This window comes from Arachis hypogaea, chromosome 1 (assembly GCF_003086295.3).
Source record: "Arachis hypogaea cultivar Tifrunner chromosome 1, arahy.Tifrunner.gnm2.J5K5, whole genome shotgun sequence".
NCBI lineage: Eukaryota > Viridiplantae > Streptophyta > Magnoliopsida > Fabales > Fabaceae > Arachis > Arachis hypogaea.
Genome location: NC_092036.1, coordinates 55,256,046 through 55,267,142, shown reverse-complemented (window position 1 = coordinate 55,267,142; position 11,097 = coordinate 55,256,046). Strand labels below are relative to the sequence as shown.

General features: G+C 38.7%; 1 non-coding gene across 1 annotated transcript; it reads left to right on the top strand.

Moving 5' to 3' along the window:
* The first annotated feature begins 8,102 nt into the window (after positions 1 to 8,102).
* On the top strand, positions 8,103 to 8,206 carry LOC112712151 (small nucleolar RNA R71). Its single transcript, XR_003157695.1, has one exon. It is a non-coding gene; the product is annotated as a small nucleolar RNA R71 (small nucleolar RNA).
* Positions 8,207 to 11,097: the final 2,891 nt, after the last annotated feature.

Here is an 11,097-nt window from a genome sequence, read left to right as displayed (position 1 = left end):
TTTTTCTCTGCTTTTTGCACTGAATCTTTCTGTAACTCTGTGAATTCCTTCAATTTTGATAATCGCCTCTGTAGAAATAAAACATATAACCTACTAATGACTGGGTTGCCTCCCAGCAAGCGCTTCTTTATTGTCTTTAGCTGGACCTTTACTGAGGATCACTCCAGCCTCAGTTTTGAGCATTCCTGCTCAAAATTGCTCTCAAGATAATGTTTGATCCTCTGTCCATTAACAATGAACTTTTTGTCAGAATCAATATCCTGAAGCTCGACATATCCATATGGTGACACTCCTGTAATCACATACGGACCCCTCCATCGGGATTTGAGTTTTCCTGGGAACAATCTGAGCCTAGAGTTGAAGAGCAGAACTTTTTGTCCTGGCTCAAAGACTCTGGATGACAACTTCTTGTCATGCCACTTCTTTGCCTTTTCCTTATAAATCTTTGCATTTTCAAAGGCATTGAGTCTAAATTCATCTAGCTCATTTAGCTGGAGTAATCTCTTTTCACCAGCTAACTTAGCATCCAGGTTTAGGAATCTGGTTGCCCAGTAGGCTTTATGTTCCAGTTCCACGGGCAAATGACAGGCCTTGCCATATACAAGTTGGTATGGTGAGGTTCCTATTGGGGTCTTGAATGCTGTTCTGTATGCCCACAGAGCATCATCCAAGCTCCTTGCCCAATCCTTTCTTCGGGCCATTACAGTCCGTTCTAGGATTCCTTTTAGCTCTCTGTTAGAGACTTCAGCTTGCCCATTTGTCTGTGGATGATACGGAGTTGCCACTTTGTGGCTAATTCCATATCTGACCATAGCAGAGTATAGCTGTTTATTACAGAAATGAGTGCCTCCGTCACTGATTATAACTCTGGGAACACCAAATCTGCTAAAGATGTGTTTCTGGAGGAATTTCAGCACGGTCTTAGTATCATTAGTGGGTGTGGCAATTGCTTCCACCCACTTAGATACATAGTCCACTGCCACCAGAATGTAAGTGTTTGAGTATGATGGTGGGAATGGACCCATAAAGTCAATTCCCCATACATCAAACAACTCAATCTCTAAGATCCCTTGTTGAGGCATGGCGTATCCATGAGGCAAGTTACCAGCTCTTTGGCAGCTGTCACAGTTACGCACAAACTCTCGGGCATCTCTATAGAGAGTAGGCCAGTAGAAACCACATTGGAGGACCTTAGTGGTTGTTCGCTCACTTCCAAAATGTCCCCCATACTGTGATCCATGGCAATGCCATAGGATCCTCTGTGCTTCTTCTCTGGGTACACATCTGCGGATCATTCCGTCTGCACATCTCTTAAAGAGATATGGTTCATCCCATAGGTAGTACTTGGCATCTGAAATTAATTTCTTTCTTTGCACTCTGCTGTACTCCTGTGGTATAAACCTCACAGCTTTATAATTTGCAATATCTGCAAACCATGGAGCTTCCTGGATGGCAAAGAGTTGCTCATCTGGGAAAGTCTCAGAAATCTCAGTAGAAGGGAGGGACGCCCCAGCTACTAGTTCTATTCGGGATAGATGGTCAGCTACCTGGTTCTCTGTCCCTTTTCTGTCTCTTATTTCTATATCAAACTCTTGCAGAAGCAACACCCATCTTATTAGCCTGGGTTTTGAATCCTGCTTTGTGAGTAAGTATTTAAGAGCAGCATGGTCAGTGTACACAATCACTTTGGATCCCACTAGATAGGATCTAAACTTGTCAATGGCGTAGACCACTGCAAGTAACTCTTTTTCTGTGGTTGTGTAATTCTTCTGTGCATCATTTAGAACACGACTGGCATAATAAATGACGTGCAGAAGCTTGTTATGCCTCTGTCCCAACACTGCACCAATGGCATGGTCACTGGCATCACATATTAGTTCAAATGGCAATGTCCAGTCTGGTGCAGAGATGACTGGTGCTGTGACCAGCTTAGCTTTCAGGGTCTCAAATGCCTGCAGACACTGTATGTCAAACACAAATAGTGTGTCAGCAGCTAGCAGGTTACTCAAAGGTTTTGCAATTTTCGAAAAATCCTTTATGAACCTTCTGTAGAATCCTGCATGCCCCAGAAAGCTTCTGATTGCCTTAACATTGGCAGGTGGTGGTAATTTTTCAATTACCTCTACCTTTGCCTTATCCACCTCAATTCCCCTGCTTGAAATTTTGTGTCCAAGGACAATTCCTTCAGTCACCATAAAGTGACATTTCTCCTAGTTTAAAACCAGGTTAGTCTCTTGGCACCTTTTCAGGACAAGTGCTAGATGGTTAAGACAAGAGCTGAATGAGTCTCCATATACTGAGAAGTCATCTATGAAGACTTCCAGGAATTTCTCCACCATGTCAGAGAAGATGGATAGCATGCATCTCTGAAAGGTTGCAGGAGCATTACACAGACCAAAAGGCATCCTCCTGTAGGCAAACACGCCAGAAGGGCAAGTAAATGCTGTTTTCTCTTGGTCCTGAGGATCTACTGCAATTTGGTTGTAACCTGAATAGCCATCCAAAAAGCAGTAATAATCATGACCAGCTAGTCTTTCCAGCATTTGGTCTATGAATGGTAAAGGAAAATGATCCTTTCTGGTGGCTGTATTGAGCCTTCTGTAGTCAATACACATACGCCACCCTGTGACTGTTCTTGTAGGAACCAGTTCATTTTTTTCATTATGAACCACTGTCATGCCTCCCTTTTTAGGAACAACTTGGACAGGGCTCACCCAGGGGCTATCAGAAATAGGATAAATAATCCCAGCCTCTAGTAATTTAGTGACCTCTTTCTGCACCACCTCCTTCATGGCTGGATTTAGCCTCTTTTGTGGTTGGACCACTGGTTTGGCATTATCCTCCAACAGGATTTTGTGCATGCATCTAGCTGAGCTAATGCCCTTAAGATCACTTATGGACCACCCAAGAGCTGTCTTGTGTGTCCTTAGCACTTGAATCAGTGCTTCCTCTTCCTTTGGATTTAAAGCAGAGCTTATAATCACTGGAAAAGTGTCACCCTCTCCCAGAAATGCATACTTCAGGGATGGTGGTAGTGGTTTGAGTTCAGGTTTGGGAGGCTTATCCTCCTCCTGAGGAATTTTCGAAAATTCCTTTGTTTCCTCTGGTTCTTCTTGATCAGGTTGAGCATCCTTGAAGATGTCCTCAAGCTCTGATTCTAGGCTTTCAGTCATATTGATCTCTTCTACCAGAGAGTCAATAATGTCAGCGCCCATGTTGTCATTTTGTGTGTCTGGATGCTGCATAGCTTTCACAGCATTCAACTTGAACTCATCCTCATTGACTCTCAGGGTTACTTCCCCTTTTTGTACGTCAATAAGAGTTCGTCCAGTTGCTAGGAAAGGTCTTCCTAGAATGAGAGTTGCACTCTTGTGCTCCTCCATTTCCAGCACCACAAAGTCAGTTGGAAAGGCGAATGGCCCAACCTTGACAATCATGTCCTCTAGTATGCCTGATGGGTGTTTAATGGAGCCATCAGCAAGTTGGAGGCATATCCGGGTTGGTTTGACTTCTTCAGTCAACCCAAGCTTTCTGATAGTGGATGTAGGTATTAGATTGATACTTGCTCCAAGATCACATAGGGCTGTCTTGGTGCAAGCACCTTCTAATGTGCATGGTATCATAAAGCTTCCTGGATCTTGAAGCTTTTCTGGTAAGCTTTTCAGGATAATTGCACTGCATTCTTCAGTGAGAAATATTTTTTCAGTTTCTCTCCAATCCTTCTTATGACTTAAGATTTCTTTCATGAACTTGGCATAAGAAGGTATTTGCTCAAGTGCCTCCGCAAACGGAATCTTTATTTCAAGAGTCCTTAGGTAGTCTGCAAAGCGGGCAAATTGCTTATCCTGCTCCGCTTGGCGGAGTTTCTGAGGATAAGGCATCTTGGCTTTATATTCTTCAACCTTAGTTGCTGCAGGCTTATTCCTTACAGAAGTGGTTGAAGAAGCCTTTTTAGAGGGATTACTGTCAGCACTCTCAAGTGTCTGATCCTCCCTTGGTGTTTGAACGCCAGGAATGGGTGAAGTTTGGGCATTTAACGCCAGCTTCTCTCCCTTTTCTGGCGTTTGAACGCCAGAACTGGGCAGGGAATGGGCGTTTAACGCCAGCTTTCCCCCCTTTTCTGGCGTTTGAACGCCAAAAGTGTTCCTCTCTGGGCTCTTACTGTCCTCAGAGGGATTTTGAACAGTGGTTTGGTTATCCTCTGTCAATTGTTCCTTATTTGGCTTTTTGCTACTTTGAACAGTGTTATTCAATGTCTTCCCACTCCTTAGTTGAACTGCTTGACATTCTTCTGTTATCTGTTTAGATATCTGCTGTTTTGCTTGATTCAACTGCAGTTCTATGTTCTTGTTAGCAACTTTAGTTTCATGGAGCATCTCTTTAAATTCTGCTAACTGTTTTGTCATCAGGAGCAATTGTTGATTAAGCTCAATCATCTGTTCTTGAGGATTAGGATCAGTGGCTACTGCCATGACTTCCTCTTTTGGAGAGAACTCATTGCTAGAGTATAAATATTGATTTCTAGCAACAGTGTCTATAAGCTCTTGAGCCTCTTCAATTGTCTTCCTCATGTGTATAGATCCACCAGCTGAGTGGTCTAAAGACATCTGAGCTTTTTCTGTCAGCCCATAGTAGAAGATGTCTAACTGCACCCACTCTGAAAACATTTCAGAGGGGCATTTTCTTAGCATACCTCTATACCTCTCCCAGACATTATAAAGGGATTCATTATCCTCTTGTTTAAAGCCTTGGATGTCCAGCCTTAGCTGTGTCATCCTCTTTGGAGGGTAAAAGTGATTCAGGAATTTGTCTGATAACTGTTTCTATGTCTTTATGCTTGCTGTAGGTTGGTTATTCAACCACCTCTTAGCTTGATCTTTTACAGCAAATGGAAACAGTAATAGTCTGTAAACATCTTGATCCACCTCTTTATCACGTACTGTGTCAGCAATTTGTAAGAACTGTGCCAGAAACTCAGTAGGCTCTTCCTGTGGAAGACCGGAATACTGGCAATTTTGCTGCACTATGATAATGAGTTGAGGATTTAGCTCAAAGCTGCTTACTTTGATGGGAGGTGTACAGATGCTACTCCCATATGCAGCTGTAATGGGGTTAGCATATGACCCCAGAGTCCTTCTGGACTGTTCAATCCCACTTAGGTCCATGATGGATAAAGGAAAATGATATGGATTGCAAGTAGATAAATTTTTTTTTGAATTAACCGAAAAAAATAAAATAAAACAAAAGGAAAATAAAATAAAAATTTGAAAATTAAAAGAAAATAAGATCAAAGCAAATTGAAAACTGAATCAATTAGTTAATTAAAAAGATTTTGAGATTAGCAATTAAAAAGATATGATTGAAAAATTTTATGAAAAAGATTTGATTTTTGAAATGAGGAAAGAGAAAAACAACAAAATGACACCAAACTTAAAATTTTTAGAAAATCAAACAATAATTTTCGAAAATTTTAAGGGAAAAACACAAAGAGGACACCAAACTTAGAATTTTTACGGATCAAAAGGAACTAAAGACATGCAAATTCGAAAATTAAAAGAAAAACAAAAGCATGCAATTGACACCAAACTTAAAATATGAAACTAGACTCAACTAAAAGACTCTAAACCAACAAAAATAAAACAGTCCTAATCTAAGCAACAAGATAAGCCGTCAGTTGTCCAAACTCGAACAATCCCCGGCAACGGCGCCAAAAACTTGGTGCACGAAATTGCAATCACACTTTTGCAACCTCGCACAACTAACCAGCAAGTGCACTGGGTCGTCCAAGTAATACCTTACGTGAGTAAGGGTCGATCCCACGGAGATTGTCGGCTTGAAGCAAGCTATGGTTATCTTGTAAATCTTAGTCAGGATATCAATAATTATCAAGTTTGATTGTGAAAAGTAAAAGAACACGAAATAAGTACTTGTTTTGCAGTAATGGGGAACAGGTTGAGGTTTTGGAGATGCTCCATCTTCTGAATCTCTGCTTTTCTACTGTGTTCTTCTTCAAGCACGCAAGGCTCCTTCCATGGCAAGCTGTATGCAAGGGTTTCACCGTTGTCAGTGGCTACCTCCTATCCTCTCAGTGGAAATGTTCAACGCACCCTGTCACGGCACGGCTATCCATCTGTCGGTTCTCAATCAGGTTGGAATAGAATCCAGTGATTCTTTTGCGTCTGTCACTAACGCTCAGCCCTCAGGAGTTTGAAGCTCGTCACAGCCATTCAATCATTGAATCCTACTCAGAATACCACAGACAAGGTTTAGACCTTCCGGATTCTCTTGAATGCCGCCATCAGTTCTAGCTTATACCACGAAGATTCTGATTAAAGAATCCAAGAGATATCTACTTAATCTAAGGTAGAACGGAGGTGGTTGTCAGGCACACGTTCATAGTTGAGAATGATGATGAGTGTCACGGATCATCACATTCATCCGGTTTAAGAACAAGTAATATCTTAGAATGGAAGCAAGCATGATTGAATGAAAAACAGTAGTAATTGCATTAATCCATTCTCCTCACTTCCAACCATGGGGTTTAGAGACTCATGCCGTGGAAGGTACACAAAGAAACGTGTAAAGTGTCATGAGGTACAGATACAATGTCAAAAGATCCTATTAATAGTGAACTAGTAACCTAGGGTATACAGAAATGAGTAAATGACGTAAAAATCCACTTCTGGGTCCACTTAGTGTGTGCTTGGGCTGAGCATTGAAGCTTTCATGTGTAGAGACTTTTTCTGGAGTTAAACGCCAGCTTTCATGCCAGTTTGGGCGTTTAACTCCAATTTTTATGCCAGTTCCAGCGTTAAACGCTGGGAATTCTGAAGCTGATTTGCAACGCCGATTTGGGCCATCAAATCTCAGGCAAAGTATGAACTATTATACATTGCTGGAAAGCCCAGGATGTCTACTTTCCAACGCCGTTGAGAGCGCGCCAATTGGGCTTCTGTAGCTCCAGAAAATCCACTTCGAGTGCAGGGAGGTCAGAATCCAACAGCATCTGCAGTCCTTTTCAGCCTCTGAATCAGATTTTTGCTCAGGTCCCTCAATTTCAGCCAGAAAATACATGAAATCACAGAAAAACACACAAACTCATAGTAAAGTCCAGAAAAGTGAATTTTAACTAAAAACTAATAAAAATATACTAAAAACTAATTAGATCATACTAAAAACATACTAAAAACAATGCCAAAAAGCGTACAAATTATCCGCTCATCAGAGCCTCAGATTCCTTTAGGTCCTTAATAGGGAACTCCTTCTTGCTTGAGAGACGTCCCAGGAGGTCTTCCTCACTAGGATTTTCGTCCTTCTCCTCCCTTGTGCATTCGGCCATATTGATTACATCAATGACCTTGCACTCTCCTTTTGAATTTTCTTCTGTATTGCTTGGGTGAATACTGGGAGGAGTTTCAGTGACTTTCTTACTCAGCTGGCCCACTTGTGTCTCCAAATTTCTGATGGAGGACGTTGTTTCACTCATGAAACTTAAGGTGGCTTTAGACAGATCAGAGACTAAATTTGCTAAATTAGAGGGGCTCTGCTCAGAATTCTCTGTCTGTTGCTGAGAAAATGATGGAAAAGGCTTTTTATTGCTTAGCCTGTTTCTTCCACCATTATTAAAGCCCTGTTGAGGCTTTTACTGATCCTTCCATGAGAAATTTGGATGATTTCTCCATGATGAATTATAGGTGTTTCCATAAGGTTCACCCATGTAATTTACCTCTGCCATTGCAGGGTTCTCAGGATCATAAGCTTCTTTAGAAGCTACCTCTTTAGTACTGTTGGATGCATTTTGCCATCCATTCAGACTTTGAGAAATCATGTTGACTTGCTGCGTCAACACTTTGTTCTGAGCCAATATGGCATTCAGAGTATCAATTTCAAGAACTCCCTTCCTGTGAGGCGTCCCATTATTCACGAAATTCCTCTCAGAAGTGTACATGAATTGGTTATTTACAACCATGTCAATAAGTTCTTGAGCTTCTGCAGGCGTTTTCTTTAAGTGAATGGATCCACCTGCAGAATGGTCCAATGACATTTTGGAAAACTTAGATAGACCATAATAGAATATATCTAATATGGTCCATTCTGAAAACATGTTAGAAGGACACTTTTTGGTCATCTGCTTGTATCTTTCCCAAGCTTCATAGAGGGATTCACCATCTTTTTGCTTGAAGGTCTGAACATCCACTCTAAGCTTGCTCAACTTTTGAGGAGGAAAGAAATTATCCAAGAAGGCCGTGACCAGCTTATCCCAGGAGTCCAGGCTATCTTTAGGTTGTGAGTTCAACCATGTTCTAGCTCTGTCTCTTACAGCAAAAAGGAAAAGCATGAGCCTGTAGACTTCAGGATCTACTCCATTCGTCTTAACAGTCTCACAAATCTGCAAGAACTCAGTTAAAAACTGGTAAGGATCTTCAGAATGAAGTCCATAAAAATTGCAGTTCTGTTGCATTAAAGCAACTAATTGAGGTTTCAGCTCAAAAGTGTTTGCTCCAATGGCAGCATTTGAGATGCTTCTTCCATCAAACTTGGACGTGGGTTTAGTAAAATCACCAAGCATCCTCCTTACATTATTGTTGTTGGGTTCGGCTTTCATCTCTTTCTCTTGTTCAAAAATTTTAGAAAGGTTGTCTCTGGGTTGTTGTAATTTAGCTTCTCTTAGTTTCCTCTTCAGAGTCCTTTCAGGTTCAGGATCAGCTTCAACAAGAGTGTCTTTTTCCTTGTTCCTGCTTATATGAAAGAGAAGAGAAAAAGAAAAGGAAGAAGAATCCTCTATATCTGGACAAAGAGGATCCTTATTATTAGTAGAAGAAGAAAGGAATAAGAGTGGAGAATCCAATCACAAGGGTGAGGATAGAGGCAGTGATTGGAGATGAAGAGAGGTGAAGAGAAGTGTTAGTAAATAAATAAATAAATAGAAGAAGAGAAGAGAGGGAGAATTCAAAAATAATTTTGAAAAAGTGGTTAATGATTTTCGAAAATTAAAGATAAGATATAATTAAAATTAAAATTTAAAACAATTAGTTAATTTAAAAAGAATTTTGAAAAAGAGATGAGATATTTTCGAAAATTAGAGAGGGAAAAGTAGTTAGGTGGTTTTGAAAAAGATAAGAAACAAACAAAAAGTCAAATAGTTAGTTGAAAAAGATATTAAAATTAAATTTGAAAAGATAAGAAGATAAGAAGTTAGATAAGATATTTTGAAATCAAATTTTTGAAAAAGATAAATTTTGAAAAAGATATGATAAAAAGATAAGATAAGAAGATATGATAAAAAGATAGGATTGAAAAAGATTTAATTTTTAAAATTAAAATTAATTACTTAACTAACAAGAAACTAAAAGATATGATTCTAGAATTTAAAGATTGAACCTTTCTTAATAAGAAAGTAACAAACTTCAAATTTTTGAATCAATCACATTAATTGTTAGTGTAATTTCAAAAATTTGAAATAAAATTAAGAAAAAGATTTTGAAAATAATTTTAAAATTTTTGAAATTAATAAGATAAAAATGAAAAAGATTTGATTTTTGAAAAAGTTTTGAAAAGATAGGATTTTTAAAATTGAAAATTTGACTTGACTTGTAAGAAACAACTAATTTTAAAATTTTTTTGACTAAGTCAACTCAAATTTTCGAACATTATGAGAAAATTAAGGAAAAGATATTTTTTTGATTTTTGAATTTTTAATAATGAGAGAGAAAAACAATAAAAATGACTCACAACATGAAAATTATGAATCAAAACTCATGATGCATGCAAGAACACTATGAATGTTAAGATGAACACCAAGAACACTTTGAAGATCATGATGAACATCAAGAACATATTTTTGAAAAATTTTTGATGCAAAGAAAACATGCAAGACACCAAACTTAGAATTCTTTAATGCATGGACACTATGAATGCAAAAATGCATATAAAAAACAACATACAACACAAAACAAGAAAACATCAAGATCAAACAAGAAGACTTGTCAAGAACAACTTGAAGATCATGAAGAACACCATGAATGCATGAATTTTCGAAAAATGCAAGAAAAATTTTTAAAGCATGCAATTGACACCAAACTTAAAAAATTGACTCAAGACTCAAACAAGAAACACAATATTTTTGGTTTTTATGATTTTATGATTTTTTTGTATTTTTATTATTTTTTTCGAAGAACATATGGAAAAAGAAAATAAGAAATTCAAAATCTTTAAGAAGAATTCCAAGAATCTTTCAATATTAGCCCAAAGCTCCAATCAAAGGGTTGGACATGGCTTAATAGCCAGTCAGCATTAGGATGGAATTACATGCATTTAGTTGAAGACCAATTCCAAAGGAGTTTGAATATGGCTTTGCAGCCAGCCAGGATTCAACATGCTTCATGAAACTCTGGAATCCATTCTTAAATGTTTTGAAGCCATAGAATGATTTATTTTAAAAAAAATTTCAAAAATAGGAATAAAATTTTTTTCGAAAGATTTTTGAAAAGTTTTTGAAAAGAAAATTACCTAATCTGAGCAACAAGATAAACCGTCAGTTGTCCATACCCGAACAATCCTTGGCAACGGCGCCAAAACTTGGTGCACGGATTTTGTGATCATCAACAATGGCTCCAATAATTTGGTAGCTCTCACACGTGAATTACACTTAGTCACAACTACGCACAACTAACCAGCAAGTGCACTGGGTCGTCCAAGTAATACCTTACGTGAGTAAGGGTCGATCCCACTGAGATTGTTGGTATGAAGCAATCTATGGTCATCTTGTAAATCTCAGTCAGGCTGATTCAAATATGATTGGATTAGATATTCAAAAGATAAATAAAATAAACAGGAAATAAAGATAAAGTTACTCATGTAATCCAATGGTGGGAATTTCAGATAGGTGCATGAAGGTGCTGTGTTCCTTCCGAATCTCTACTTTCTTATTACATTCATCCAATCCTTCTTACTCCTTTCCACGGAAAGCTGTATGTAGGGCATCACCGTTGTCAATGGTTACATCCCATCCTCTCAGTGAAAAAGGTCCAAATGCTCTGTCACAGCACGGCTAATCATCTGTCAGTTCTCAATTAGGTTGGAGTAGAATCCAGTGAT